The sequence below is a fragment of the Microcaecilia unicolor genome, chromosome 4, assembly GCF_901765095.1.
Source record: "Microcaecilia unicolor chromosome 4, aMicUni1.1, whole genome shotgun sequence".
In the NCBI taxonomy this organism is placed as follows: domain Eukaryota; kingdom Metazoa; phylum Chordata; class Amphibia; order Gymnophiona; family Siphonopidae; genus Microcaecilia; species Microcaecilia unicolor.
In genome coordinates, this window is record NC_044034.1 from 26,311,299 (window position 1) to 26,325,321 (window position 14,023).

The 14,023-nt window shown below is 42.2% G+C and overlaps 1 long non-coding RNA gene across 1 annotated transcript in view; it reads left to right on the forward strand.

Annotated features, from left to right (window-relative positions):
- The first annotated feature begins 1,325 nt into the window (after positions 1-1,325).
- The window catches only part of LOC115467840, a 16,604-nt gene continuing 3,906 nt past the window's right edge, over positions 1,326-14,023 (forward strand). The window contains exons 1-2 of the long non-coding RNA XR_003941769.1: positions 1,326-1,456; positions 8,905-8,910. This is a non-coding gene — a long non-coding RNA (uncharacterized LOC115467840). The remainder of the gene's footprint in view (positions 1,457-8,904; positions 8,911-14,023) is intronic.

Here is a 14,023-nt window from a genome sequence, read left to right on the forward strand (position 1 = left end):
TAACTGGCAGACGACACAAAACTATTCAAGGTTGTTAAAATACGTGCGGATTGTAAAATATTCCAGGAAGACCTTAGGAAATTGGAAGACTGGGCATCCAAATGGCTGATCAAATTTAATGTGGACAAATGCAAGATGATCACATTGGAAAGAATAATCTGAATCTACTAATACTACTTATCATTCCTAAAGCGCTACTAGACGTACGCAGCGCTGTACACTTGAACATGAAGAGACAGTCCCTGCTCCGCAGAGCTTACAATCTAATTAGGGCAGACAAACAGGACAAACAAAAGATAATGGAATATTAAAGTGAGGATGATAAAATAAGGGTTCTGAACAAGTGAACAAGGGTTAGGAGTTAAAAGCAGCATCAAAAGGTGGGCTTTTAGCTTAGATTTGAAGACGGCCAGAGATGGAGCTTGACATACCGGCTCAGGAAGTCTATTCCAGGCATATGGTGCAGCAAGATAAAAGGAACGGAGTCTGGAGTTAGCAGTGGAGGACAAGGGTGCAGATAAGAGAGATTTACCCAGTGAACGGAGTTCCCGGGGAGGAATGTAGGGAGAGATGAGAGTGGAGAGGTACTGAGGAGCTGCAGAGTGAATGCACTTATAGGTCAATAAGAGGAGTTTGAACTGTATGCGGAAACGGATAGGAAGCCAGTGAAGTGACTTGAGGAGAGGGCTAATATGAGCATAACGACACTGGCGTTATGCTCATATTACCTGATAGTTACCTGATGCTAGGGTCCACCTTGGTGGGGGTCAGCACTCAAGAAAAAGATCTGAGTATTGTTGTAGGTAATAAGCTGAAATCTGCTCAGTGGGTGGCGGTGGCCAAAAAAGTAAATAGGATGCTAGGAATTATTAGGAAAGGGATGGTGAATAAGACCGAAAATGCCTTTATATCGCTCCATGGTGCGTCCGCACCTTGAGTAATACATTCAGTTCTGGTTGCCTTATCTAAAAAAGATATAGTGGAATTAGAAAAGGTTCAAAAAAGAACAACAAAAATGATAAAGGGGATGGAACTCCTCTCGTATGAGGAAAGGCTAAAGAGGTTAGGACTCTTCAGCTTGGAAAAGAGATGGATGATGGAAGATATGATTGAGGTCTACAAAATCCTGAGTGGTGTAGAATGAGTAGAAGCAAATCAATTTTTTACTCGTTCCAGAAATACAAAGACTAGGGGGACACTCGAGGAAATTACATGGAAATACTTTTTAAACAAATAGGAGGAAATATTTTTTCACTCAATGAATAGTTAAGCCCTGGAACTCTTTGCCAGAGGATGTGGTAACAGCGGTTAGCGTATCTGGGTTTAAAAAAGGTTTGGACAAATTCCTTTAGGAAAAGTCCATAGTCTGCTATTGAGACAGACATGGGAAGCAACTGTTTTCCCTGGGATATGTAGTATGGACTGTGGCCTCGATTTTGGTTTCTGCCGGGTACTTGTGACCTGGCTTGGCCACTGTTTGCGAAACAGGATACTGGGCTAGATGTACCATTGGTCTGATCCAGTATGGCTTCCCTTATATTCTTATTTTACTGCTCAGATTACAGGGTTACAGCACCATTAAATCTGCCATAAAGGAAATACCAGGTTTTTATTCTGCTTGCAATGTCACAACTTTTTTCACATTGTGAAGAACAAAATTAGCTTTATTGAGACAGCTCAGGAAGTTGAAAAATACCCCCCACCAATCCTAAATGCATTGCTTTCAAAATCTGCACTCTGGTTCACGAAATTATCTACGGTGATGCTCCGGGATACATGACAGACTTGATCGACCTACTAACTAGAAACACATCCAAATCAACACGAACATACCTAAATCTGCACTACCCAAGCTGCAAAGGACTCAAATACAAATCAACTTACACATCCAGTTTTTCCTACATAAGCATACAACTGTGGAACGCATTACCAAAAGCCTTGAAAACTGCGAACGACCACCTAAACTTCCGGAAAACACTAAAAACTAATCTGTTTAAAAAGGCATACCCGGACCGTCCTTCCTTGTTTATTTTGTACAGCGCTGTGTAACCCTAGTAGCGCTCTAGAAATGTTAAGTAGTACCGATCCAACATAAATGCCTGATCTTTGCAACACAACAAAACTAAAGTATGTAATGGACAAAATCCAACTCTTCCGTTGTACGATTCCCTAGTGTGGCTGGGCCACATGAACTGTATCTTACCACAACATCACTTTGTATTTGTTTACACCGGAGTCTGTAACGCCTCTCCGGTACTATGTAAGCCACATTGAGCCTACAAATAGGTGGGAAAATGTGGGATATAAATGTAACAAATAAATAAATAAATAAAACAAACAACAGCCCTAATAGAATGCAAAATTATTTTTGTTACGTTTGTACCCCGCGCTTTCCCACTCATGGCAGGCTCAATGCGGCTAGGCACAAACTTACATGCATGTTTGCATGTTCTTTATATATGTATAGAACAAGAAGAGAGATCTCCACGGAATACACAAAGGAAAACAGAAAGTGGAGACGGCCAAGAATGGAGGCATAACCACAGGTCCACATATGAAGCTTTATTAATAACTGACCTAACACGGCTGTGTTTCGGCACAATGCCTGTATCAGGAGTCCTATTAAACAAAATAATAACACATAACTATTGTCAACTATCTTTTTCACTTACTTTTAATTGTCACATGTTCATATAATTTAAGATTCATGCATCTTTTAACATCATGTTTATAGGAAGATTTTATACAATAAGTTTTTATGCTTATTTATTTATATCATTTTTGTCAATAGTTATGTGTTATTATCATTTTGTTTAATAAGACCCCTGATGCAGTACTGAAACATGGCCATGTCGGGTCAGTTATTATTAAAGATTTCATATATGGACCTGTGATTACGCCTTCATTCATGGCCATCTCTGCTTTCTGGTTTCTTTATACATGTACCACATATAAAATATGCCTCTATGCCACAGCTCCACCCCTGCGCCTCCTATAACATTCCTGACAGCACCTATGCATGGTGCTTATAGAATAAGTACCTGGGATCTTATTGGTGTGCATATTTATATGTGTGTATTAGGCCAGTTTCCGAAGTCGGTCCTGGATTACCCCCTTGCCAGTCAGGATATCCACAATGAATATGCATCAAAGAGATTTGCCTACAGAGGAGGCAGCATATGCAAATCAATCTAATGCATATTCATTGTGGATATCCTGAAAACCTGACTGGCAAGGGGTACTCCAGGACCGGCTTGGGAAGCACTGTGTTAAGCCATGAGGTTTTAGAAAAGTTCTGTTCTTTTACATGCAGAAAAAAAACGTTATAAAATTATCTCCAGCACTGTGTGCTCTGGATTCTGTTACTGTTTTTAATTTTATTTTATAGCAGTGTTTATATCCCACATTTTCCAGACATGTTCCGTTCTATGTGACTTACAAAGGGGCCCTTCTACTAAGCCACGTAGGCACATACACACGTCCTACATGCGCCAATTTTGAACTACCGCCTGGCTACCGCATGGCCCGGGTGATAATTTCATTTTTACGTGTGTCCACTAAGTGTGCCAGAAAATATATTTTATTTTCAGGCATGGCGCTGATCGGCATTGTATGCACGTAGACTATTACCGCATGGTTAACACGTGAGACTTTACCACTAGGTCAATGGGTGGCAGTAAGGTCTCAGGCCCAAAATGGACGCGCGCCAATTTTTATTTTGCCGCACGTCCATTTTCGGCCCCCAAAAAGGTCTTTTTTTGCAGGCATGCTGAAAAATGGATCTGCGCATGTTCAATACACGTGTCTACACCAGAACAGGCCATTTTTCGGCACACCTTAGTAAAAGGATCCCAAAGTTTGGTTTGTAGGTTGAGAGTTACATTTTAGTCTTAAGTAGGGACAGAGAGCGGGAGAATTACATAATAGAGAATTACATTTTTAGGGAGCGAATAGAGAAGAGTGTATTCAGACACTGAAAAGGGAAGGAGAGGATCTAAGGAGAGCTTTTGGTGATAGAGTGAGGGGTAGACGGTAGACTTAGGGAGAGGAAGGGGAACTCAATTAGCCTGATTTTCAGTAGTAGCTCAAGGTGAGTTACATTCAGTTACACCGGGTATTTTTGCTGTCCCTGGCGGGCTCACAATCCAATTCTGCACCTGAGCAATGGAGGGCCAAGTGATCCACCCAAGATCACAAGGAGCAGTAGTGGGATCCGAACCAGCCACCTACTGGATGTCAAGACTGGCGCCCAAACCGTCAGGCCACTCCTCCACTTTAATGCGGCTCATACCTGCATTAAAGGGCCCGATTCTATATATGATGCTTATAATTAATGCGCATTAGGCAATCGCACCTAAGCGTATTCTAAATACCATGCATAAATCTACACGCAGTATTTAGAATACACTTAGGCATAGTTCATATGCGTAAATCTATGCACGTCCATTTATGCCAATGAAAAGCTGGTGTAATTATAACAACACGCGTAGATTTTGGAATGCCCACGAAATGCCCATTTCTATACCCTAACCACGCCCCTTTTTGCTTGTGCATGTTAGAATTTAGGTACAGTACATTACACAATACACTTAGCAATATATGCCTCCTCGGTAGAAAATAGAAAATAATTCTCTACTGCAGGAAACAGCATGCACCAACTTCGAAAGTAGTGCAGGGGGCCTGCACCAGTGCCAATTTGGTGCGCGCTACCAGTCACCTTCACTGTGTTTGCTTTTCTGTGTCAGATTCCAACAGAACAGAACTCAACTGTACATTTTCCCTATCCTATATAATAAAAAGCACCTCCAATGTTCTAAAGCTGACTCCGTGGCAGTGAAAGGTTGAAGGGTTCGTGCTGCCTCTAACGCTGTATCCATCTCCTGAATTGGCGTCACGTACTTCTGGATTCATCACAAACAGCACTCACCAACCACAGGATAGCAGCACGAGGCACAACCTCAACGTCTATAGCCTTCCCTTTGAGTTTGTTCCCTTAGAGTCCTGCCCTCGCGGAAAGAGGAAATGACGTCAGCAGGCGGGACTCAGAGGGAAAGAAGTCGAAGGGAAGGCTACAGACGGGCAGGGCTTTCAAAGACGCGGCCGCTTCGACGGAGGTAAACAGGGGAATGAGGAGAATCGATGGGTGATTGGGGGGGGCAGGGGAGCGAGGAGAATCTCTGGGTGGCTGGAGGGGGAGCAGGGGAGAATGGACAATTGCTGGGTGCCTGGAGGGGGAAGCAGGGGAGAGAGGAGAATCGCAGGGTGGCTAGAGGGGGGCAGGGGAGACAGGAGAATCGCTGGGTGGCTGGAGGGGGGCAGGGGAGATAGGAGAAGCACTGGGTGGCTGGGGGGGGGACAGGGGAGAGACGAGAATCGCTGGGTGGCTACAGGGGGGGCAGGGGACAGAGGAGAATCGCTGGATGGCTGGAGGGGGAACAGGGGAGAGAGGAGAATCTCTGGGTGGCTGGAGGGGGGGGGGGCAGGGGACAGAGGATGCACACTCGCACCCAGCGGTCTCACTCTCTCTCTGTCACATACACACACTCGCACATTCACTCTCTCTCACACACACACAGTCACTGTCACACATACACACTCGGAGAAAAACCTTGCTAGCACCCGTTTCATTTGTGTCAGAAACGGGCCTGTTTTAAAAAGAGAACATGAAATGTTGATGACGAATGAATTTGATCGAAAGCTTCTTTGGTGTCAGAGATCGACACACGAGCATGAAGTCAGTTTTTCTATAGGAAGCTAGGTGCAGAATGTACCAAGCAGGCAAATAAATGTTAATTTGCAATTTAGCCATTGATATAGGTAAATAGTGATTATTTGCAAAAATTAGCTTTATGAAATCTATTGTCCTTCAGTGTATCTGGTGCATGCATTTTTAAAATCACATTTAGAATGGACATTCCTGGGGGGTCATGTTTAGGTTGGAGGGGGAAAGTAATTGGGCTATAACACCCTGCATGGTACTTGCATATTTTCTCTTTGGAAATTGATGCAAAACTCCACATGTACAGTGACTCTGGTCTTAAAAGTGCCCTGCTAAACAGCAGCACCAGAGCACAAAAGACACATTTAAGTCTAGGGGATTTGATAGGAATATTTGAAAATGAAATAGTTACATGTTTGCAGTTTTCCTATCTTGGCAGTTACTCAGGAATTTAACAAGGACCTGGAAGCTGAAAGAATGGATCTGCTGACTTGTGATGGAGAAACAGTATATAGACAATTTTGTCTATATATCTTGTCTGCCCTCTAGTGGAAAGTGGTTGCACACCAGTTAGAATCAGCAATGCTTCCCAAATTGTGGATCACGAACCCACTCCCACACGTGGAGGGGCATTTTTGAGATGACGTCTAAATCTGATTCTGGATGTTTTGCTGAAAAATGTCCAAAAATCAAGTGGCGAACATAGCAATTTTCGAACCAGAAAACATCTATCTTTTTGTTTCGAAAATGGCCATTTGTTAGATGTTTTGTAGACGTTTTCCCCCAGATCCTATATATGGTGCCTAGATTACGCATGGAGATATGTGCGTAACTTAATTGGCATAACAAGGTAATCAGCATTTTTAATAGCACTTAACAAGCAATAATGAGCATTAATTGGCAATAATTACAATTTATGCATGGAAATCGCTAAGTGTATACTATAATGAACTGCGCCTAAATTGCAAAGTGTGTAGTTCAAAATTAATGCACACAGCTTAAAAGGAGCGTGTTTATGGGCGTATTTATGGGCATTTAGTGGGCGTTCCAAAATTTCTGCACATAATTACAGAGTATGGGTCAGTGAGCATAAATCTAGGCGCTGGGATTTACGCCAAGTTTTTATTGGCTTAAATGGACGCATGTAGATTTAGGCGCTATGGTATCGACTAAGCATATTCTATACGCTGCACCTAAATCTTATAGAATACTCTTATTTCCGCGCAGATTTTTTTTTTTAGGTGCCATATATAGAATCTAGCTTTGTGCTCAGTGTGTTTTTAGTTTGTGACCATTTTCAAAAAAAAAATGTCCACGGGAAAAACGCACAAAAACAAGCCATTGGGACATATAGGGAGATCACCATTCTTAGTAGACTGGCCACACAGACATCCTAGTAGAGCAGGGGGCACTGCAGTGGACTTCGCATAAAAGGTCCCAGGTACACCTCTCACTGTTACCCCCTTATATTGTATGGAGGACCCACCAAAAAGCTACTATACCCAATTATACACCAGTACAATAGCCCTTATGTCTGCAGTGTCACCTATATATGTGGGTACAGTAGGTTTTTGGTGGGTTTTCGAGGGCTCACACTTTCCACCACAAGTGTAACAGTTAGAGTGTGATATGTGTTGGAATAATGTATTGTGTTTTACATGCATTGTCTGTCAGCAATGTTTTTTTTTTCTTTCTCTGTGATTACTCTGTGACCTCTGATGTGAATTGCCTAGAGAGGTCACACCCATGCAACTTCCTGTGGGTGTGATTAGGCACAGCACATGGAGCTCATGATCTCTCCTAACCTGAGGATCTATGGTGTGAGCATCCATTACCATCTAAGCACATGGAAAGAGCTGATAAACCAAATGTATTATATTATGTATATATAAGCCTGCTGAATATATATCTAACTACAAACTGTGAGTAAACAGATGTTTTGTTACTTCAACTTTAAAGTGACTCAGCAGTGAATTATTCTGAGGTGTATGTGAGAGAGATGAAGAAAAGAAATTAACATTTCTAAAGCTGAAGCTGTGTGTATAAAAATCTGCTAATTATTTACTACAAATAATCCAACAAAAGGGTTATGGGCCCAGCCCAGGAATTGAAAAAGGAAGAAGAGAAATATTACTAGGCAGTGAAAAAGCCAAATTTTTCTCTTAAGTTTTAAAAGAAAGATTCAGTCTGTCTCTCTCTCCCCCCCCCCCCCCCCCCCCCCCCCACACCAAACAGTAAGCAATGGCTGAGGGAGGAAATTCACCATTTTTTCACTCTCTCAAGGTGCCTAAATTAACTGAATATAATTATCAGCAATGGGAGCTAAGATTCAGATGTCTCCTTCAAGCAAAGAAATTAAGTATATGTTTAGACCAAAACAGAACAGCTGAAAATATGGCTGAATGGGACAATGCAAACTATTATGTGAAGTGCATGTTTTTTGAAGCTCTCTCAGAGAAACAAGCCATATTGGTGGAGGCAAAAGATACAGCAAAGGAAATTTTAGATAAACTGAGAACTATGTATGCAACTACATATGCAAAACAGCAACCAATTTGGTTGGCAGAGTGAATGAAACCAAATAAGGGATAAAAGTAAGTGTAATGATCACATTATGCATCTTATGTCTTCATTTCAAAAGCTAGAACTTTCTGGAATTCCCATGTGTGATGCATTGAAAAGAGCATTTCTTTTTACCTCACTATCAAAGAAGTTTGATGTTTTTAGGTCTGTAAATGAAGCCATTGAAGGGCAATCGTTTGAACAGGCAGCATCAAAACTGAGGCAGGAATGCATGATTAATGATTCTGAGGAGATGTGTTCTCAAAGACAGTCAGAGAGAAATGAAACAAATTTCTTGGCAAAGAATAGAGGAAGGCGGAGCTATGGGAAAACTCCACCCAAGGGCAAGCTGATTTGCTACTCATGTGGAAAGGAGGGACATGTATCTAAATGGTGTAAGGAAACACAAAACACCCCCTCTAGCTCACCTAAGCCAATGGAACAAAAGAATTTTCCAAGCAGGAAATGTATGAAGGACAATGATAAACATAAGAGCTTTCTAATGGGAGAAAAATCTTTGACTATGGTAAATAATAATTCAAATGAAAGTACTTGGATTTTGGATTCGGGGAGCACATGCCATTTAACCAATTGTAAGGATTTCTTTCAGGAAATGTGTCCAGAAGAAGGTATTCTTAATACTGCAAACGCAGGGACTGCTAAGATCCAAGCAAAAGGCATTGGATTCTTAAAATGCAAAGTGTCTAATGAAGTTAAAGAATTTCCTGTAAGTGATGTCTTGTATATTCCCCAAGCAGTTTGCAATATGCTTAGTGTATCTACATTAGATAAGAAGGGATTTGTGATTCATTTTGAAAACAGTAAGTGCACAATCTCTAAAAATGATGAAGTGTATGCTGAAGCTTTTATGCATAATGATATTTATAAACTGAGCATTTCAGGTGAAGCCTCACATATGGCGCAAGTAAGGAAGAATGATGGTAAATGTAGTCTGGAAATCTGGCACCGCCGCCTGGGACATCGTGATTTTAAGGTGATCCAGGATCTTTACAGTAAGCAACTTGCTACAGGCATTCAAATAAGTGCAGATACTGGTAAAATGGAGAAATGCATAGACTGTGTTACTCAAAAAGGTGTGAGACCCTCATTTCCTGCATACACAGGAAATAGGAGTAATAAAGTGCTGGACTTAATACACAGTGACTTATGTGGACCGTTTAATATCCCATCATTGGGAAATAACAGATTTGTGCTAATATTCTTGGATGATTTCTCTAGATACTGTGTGCCCTATTTGCTGAAAGAAAAAAGTCAAGTCACAGACATGCTGAAGAAATACGTAGCCATGGTGAGCAATAAATTTGAAAGAAAACCAAAGGTTCTTCAGACCGACAATGGTGGTGAGTTCACTTCACAAAGCATGCGCACATTTCTAGAACAAGAAGGCATTCAGCATATCACAACAGTAGCTTATATACCAGAGCAAAATTCTGTTGCAGAGAGAAAATTTAGGTCACTTGTGGAAATGACCAGATGTATGCTGTCAGATAGCAATCTCCCTAAAAGACTATGGGGGGAAGCCATTCTCACAGCAGTGTACCTACAAAACAGAATGCCAACTAAAGGCGCTGAGCGCACACCACATGAGACATGGCATGGTAGGAAGCAAACCTGTCACACATAAGAACATTTGGAAGTACAGCATATGCTCATGTACCAAAGCAAAGAAGGCATAAGCTGGATTCCACAACAGAAAGGGGCATTTTAGTTGGCTATGCTCCAGGACACAAAGGATATAGAATTTTGAATCTGAAAACTGGCATTGTGGCATAAGACATGTTACATATTTTGATGAAAACAAAGGGTTGATAAAGGCTGGATTATCCCAGATGAGCCTTATCATCCAGAATATGAAACTAGAACCATAATAGACATGCCAGTGTATATAAATGCCATACCAAGGCAGATGTCTGAAAGCAACTCATCTGTATCTAACGAGGAACAGGCAGAGGAAGCAGACACAGAAAGGATCATTGCAGAAGACAGTACAGTTGGAGAAGGGGAATCAATTGGAGAAGGACTCTCAGATTTAGAGGATGCGGAAAGGTCAGACCAACTGTTGTCAGACGCTCATCCAGGGAAAACAAAGGTGTTCCACCCCCAAGACTGTCTTACCTAACAAAGTCAGCAGAAGCTCAAGAGCCCTTAACATGGGATGAGATTGAGAAAATGCCAGCAGAAGAAGCTGCTGAATGGCGTAAAGCTGCACAAGAAGAAATTGATGCATTGCATAAAAATAAAACTTGGATTCTTACAAAATTACCTCCTGGCAAGAAAGCTATAGGATGCAAATGGGTATTCAAGTTAAAAAGGAATGCACAAGGAAAAGTGGAAAGGTATAAAGCCAGATTAGTCGCAAAGGGATATCTTCAAAAATATGGAGAAGATTTTGATGAAGTGTTTGCACCTGTAGTGAAACACACGACAATTAGAACACTTCTGAGCATTGCAGTCTCAAAAGGCATGCAAGTCAACCACATTGATGTGAAAACAGCATTTCTTCATGGAGATATAACTGAAGACTTGTACATGGAACAGCCAACAGGTTTCATAAATACAAAACAAAGACAGCTAGTGTGTAAATTAAACAAAGGTCTTTATGGATTAAAGCAAAGTGCAAAATGTTGGAATGACAATTGCATGAAATATTGACAAATTTAGGATTTAAGCAAGGTGAAGCAGATAAATGTTTGTACACTAGGTGCAGAAATGGACAATATGCATACATTTTAGCTTTTGTTGATGATCTGCTCATTGCAAGCAAAAGTGAGCAAGAGTACAAGGACATTGTAAATATTTAAACCTGAATGTTGAGATAAAAGAACTTGGTAATGTGTCATACTATCTTGGTATAGAAATTGAGAAACAAAATGATGGTTCTTATCTTCTAAGCCAGAAGCAGAAAATAAATGAGCTTATTGAAAGTTTAGGTATGCAAGATGCCCAAGTTGTAAGCACTCCCATGATCACTGATTTTCTGAAGGATGAAACAGTAAGAGAACCTTTACCAGATAACATCCAATATAGATCAGCCATAGGTAAGCTTTTATATCTGACTACCACATACAGGGCTGATATAGCAAATGCAGTAGGAATTTTGAGCAGAAGGGTCAGCTCACCTACCAAATCAGATGGACTGCAGTTAAAAGGATGGTAAGGTATTTAAAAGGTACCATTGATTGTAAATTAAAGATTTCAGCCAATAGTAATCCAAAACTAATATGTTACTGTGATTCAGATTGGGCAGGGGATCATTCTGATTATAAATCCACAAGTGGATATGTGTTTATGTATGGAAATGTACAAATTTCTTGGGCCAGTCATAAACAAAGTATTGTGAGTCTGTCTTCTACAGAAGCTGAATATGTGGCTGTATCAGAAGCATGCAGAGAACTGATGTGGATTGAAAAACTTTTTGCTGGATTTTGGAATAGATGAACAGAGACCAATCCAGATAATGGAAGATAATCAGAGCTGCATCAGGCTGTCACAGAATGACAAGGTTCAGTCACGCACCAAGCACATCGCAACGAAATATCACAACGTGCGAGAGCTGGCGAAAGAAGGGGTTATCAGTCTAGACTATTGTCACACCAGTGAGATGACAGCTGACATCATGACCAAACCGTTACCCAGAGAACGTTTGAGAATCTGCGAATAAAGCTTGGACTTTGTATGAATAATACTTGCATGACAGTTATGGCATGAGAAGGGGTTTGTTGGAATAATGTATTGTGTTTTACATGCATTGTCTGTCAGCAATGTTTTTTTTTCTCTCTGTGATTACTCTGTGACCTCTGATGTGAATTGCCTAGAGAGGTCACACCCATGCAACTTCCTGTGGGTGTGATTAGGCACGCACATGAGCTCAGATCTCTCCTAACCTGAGGATCTGGTGTGAGCATCCATTACCATCTAAGCACATGGAAAGAGCGGATAAACCAAATGTATTATATTATGGATATATAAGCCTGCTGAATATATATCTAACTACAAACTGTGAGTAAACAGATGTTTGTTACTTCAACTTAAAGTGACTCAGCAGTGAATTATTCTGGGGTGTATGTGGAGAGAGATGAGAAAAGAAATTAACATTTCTAAAGCTGAAGCTGTGTGTAGAAAAATCTGCTAATTATTTACTACAAATAATCCAACAATATGGGCCTGGTCTCTTCTCTACAGTACACTGCACCAACCAGATGGGCTATTCCGGGGACCTGTTTGCTGTATAGGACTGGCAAAACATCTGGGAGCTGTCATAGAGGTTGGTAGATACTGTTTCTTTCTCATCTTTGGGGGGTGGGAGGGGATCAGTGACCACTGGGGGAGTAAGCGTAGTTGTCCCGTGGGTCATTTGGTCATTTAGAGGGGAATAATTTGAACGTCGCGCCGGCAAAATAGGTCGCCGGCGATCTATTTTGGCGGCGGCGCAACAGCTGGCCGGAACCGTATTTTCAAAAAGATGGCCGGCCATCTTTTTTTTTCGATAATACGGTGTGGGCCGGCGAAATGCCTTGGATTTCGCCGGGTTTGAGATCGCCAGTTTGTTTTTCCGCGATAATGGAAAAAACTGCCGGCGATCTCAAACCCAGCGAAATAATCATTTGGCGTGGGAGGAGCCAGCATTGTAGTGCAATGATCCCTCACATGCCAGGACACCAACCGGGCACCCTAGGGGGCACTTCAAACATCTTTTATAAACAACCAAATTAGCTCCAGGTGCATAGCACCCTTCCCTTGTGTGCTGAGTCCCCCAAATCCCCCCCAAAACCCACTGCCCACAAGTGTGCACCTACCCTAGCCGTAAGGCTGAGGGGGGCACCTACATGTGGGTACAGTGGGTTTTGGAGGGTTTGGGAGGGCTCACCATTACCCACCACAAATGGAACAGGTAGGGGGGGGATGGGCCTGGCTGGCCTTTCGCAGTCCACTGCAACCAACAACAACTGTTCCAGGGACCTGCAACTGCTGTCAGGGTGCTGGGTATGACTTTGAGGCTGGCATAAGGCTGGCAAAAGAGGTTGTATTTTAATAATTTTAGTGTGGGAGGGGTTGGCGACCACTGGGGTGAGTAAGGGGGAGGTCATCCCCATTCCCTCCAGGTCATCTGGTCAGTTGGCACCTTTTTGAGGCTTGGTCGTGAAAATAAAAGGACCAAGTAACCCGGCGAAATATGCTTATCCGGTTTTATTGTTCCATTATCCGCGAAAGCCGGCCATCTGGTAGCCATGCCCAAGCCTGCCACATGTCTCGCCTTCGCTTCGCCGCCAACACGCCCCTTTTGAACTTTTGCCGGCGAGGCCGAAGGGAAAGCGGCAAAGCTATCACAAATGTAGCTTTCGATTATACGCTTTTCGCCGCTTTTGCGAAATTGCCGGCCATATCCCGATTTGTGTCGGGAAAATAGCCGGCAATTACTTTTGATTATAAGCGGTTAGTGTACCTTTTTGTGACATATTAATTTTAAAACTGATAGTAGATGCAGCAGAAAAGACTGCACGGTCCATCTAGTCTGCCCACGATAAACTCATATGTGTATACCTACCTGATTTGCTGTACCTGTCTTTTTCAGGGCACAGACCGTATAAGTCGTCCAGCAGTATTTCCCGCCTCCAACCACCGTCCCGCCTCCCTCACGGCTCCGGCACAGACCCCGTATAATTCTCCCTCCCCCATCCTAGCCTCTCAACCACCAACCCTCTTTCCCCTGCACCCAATTTC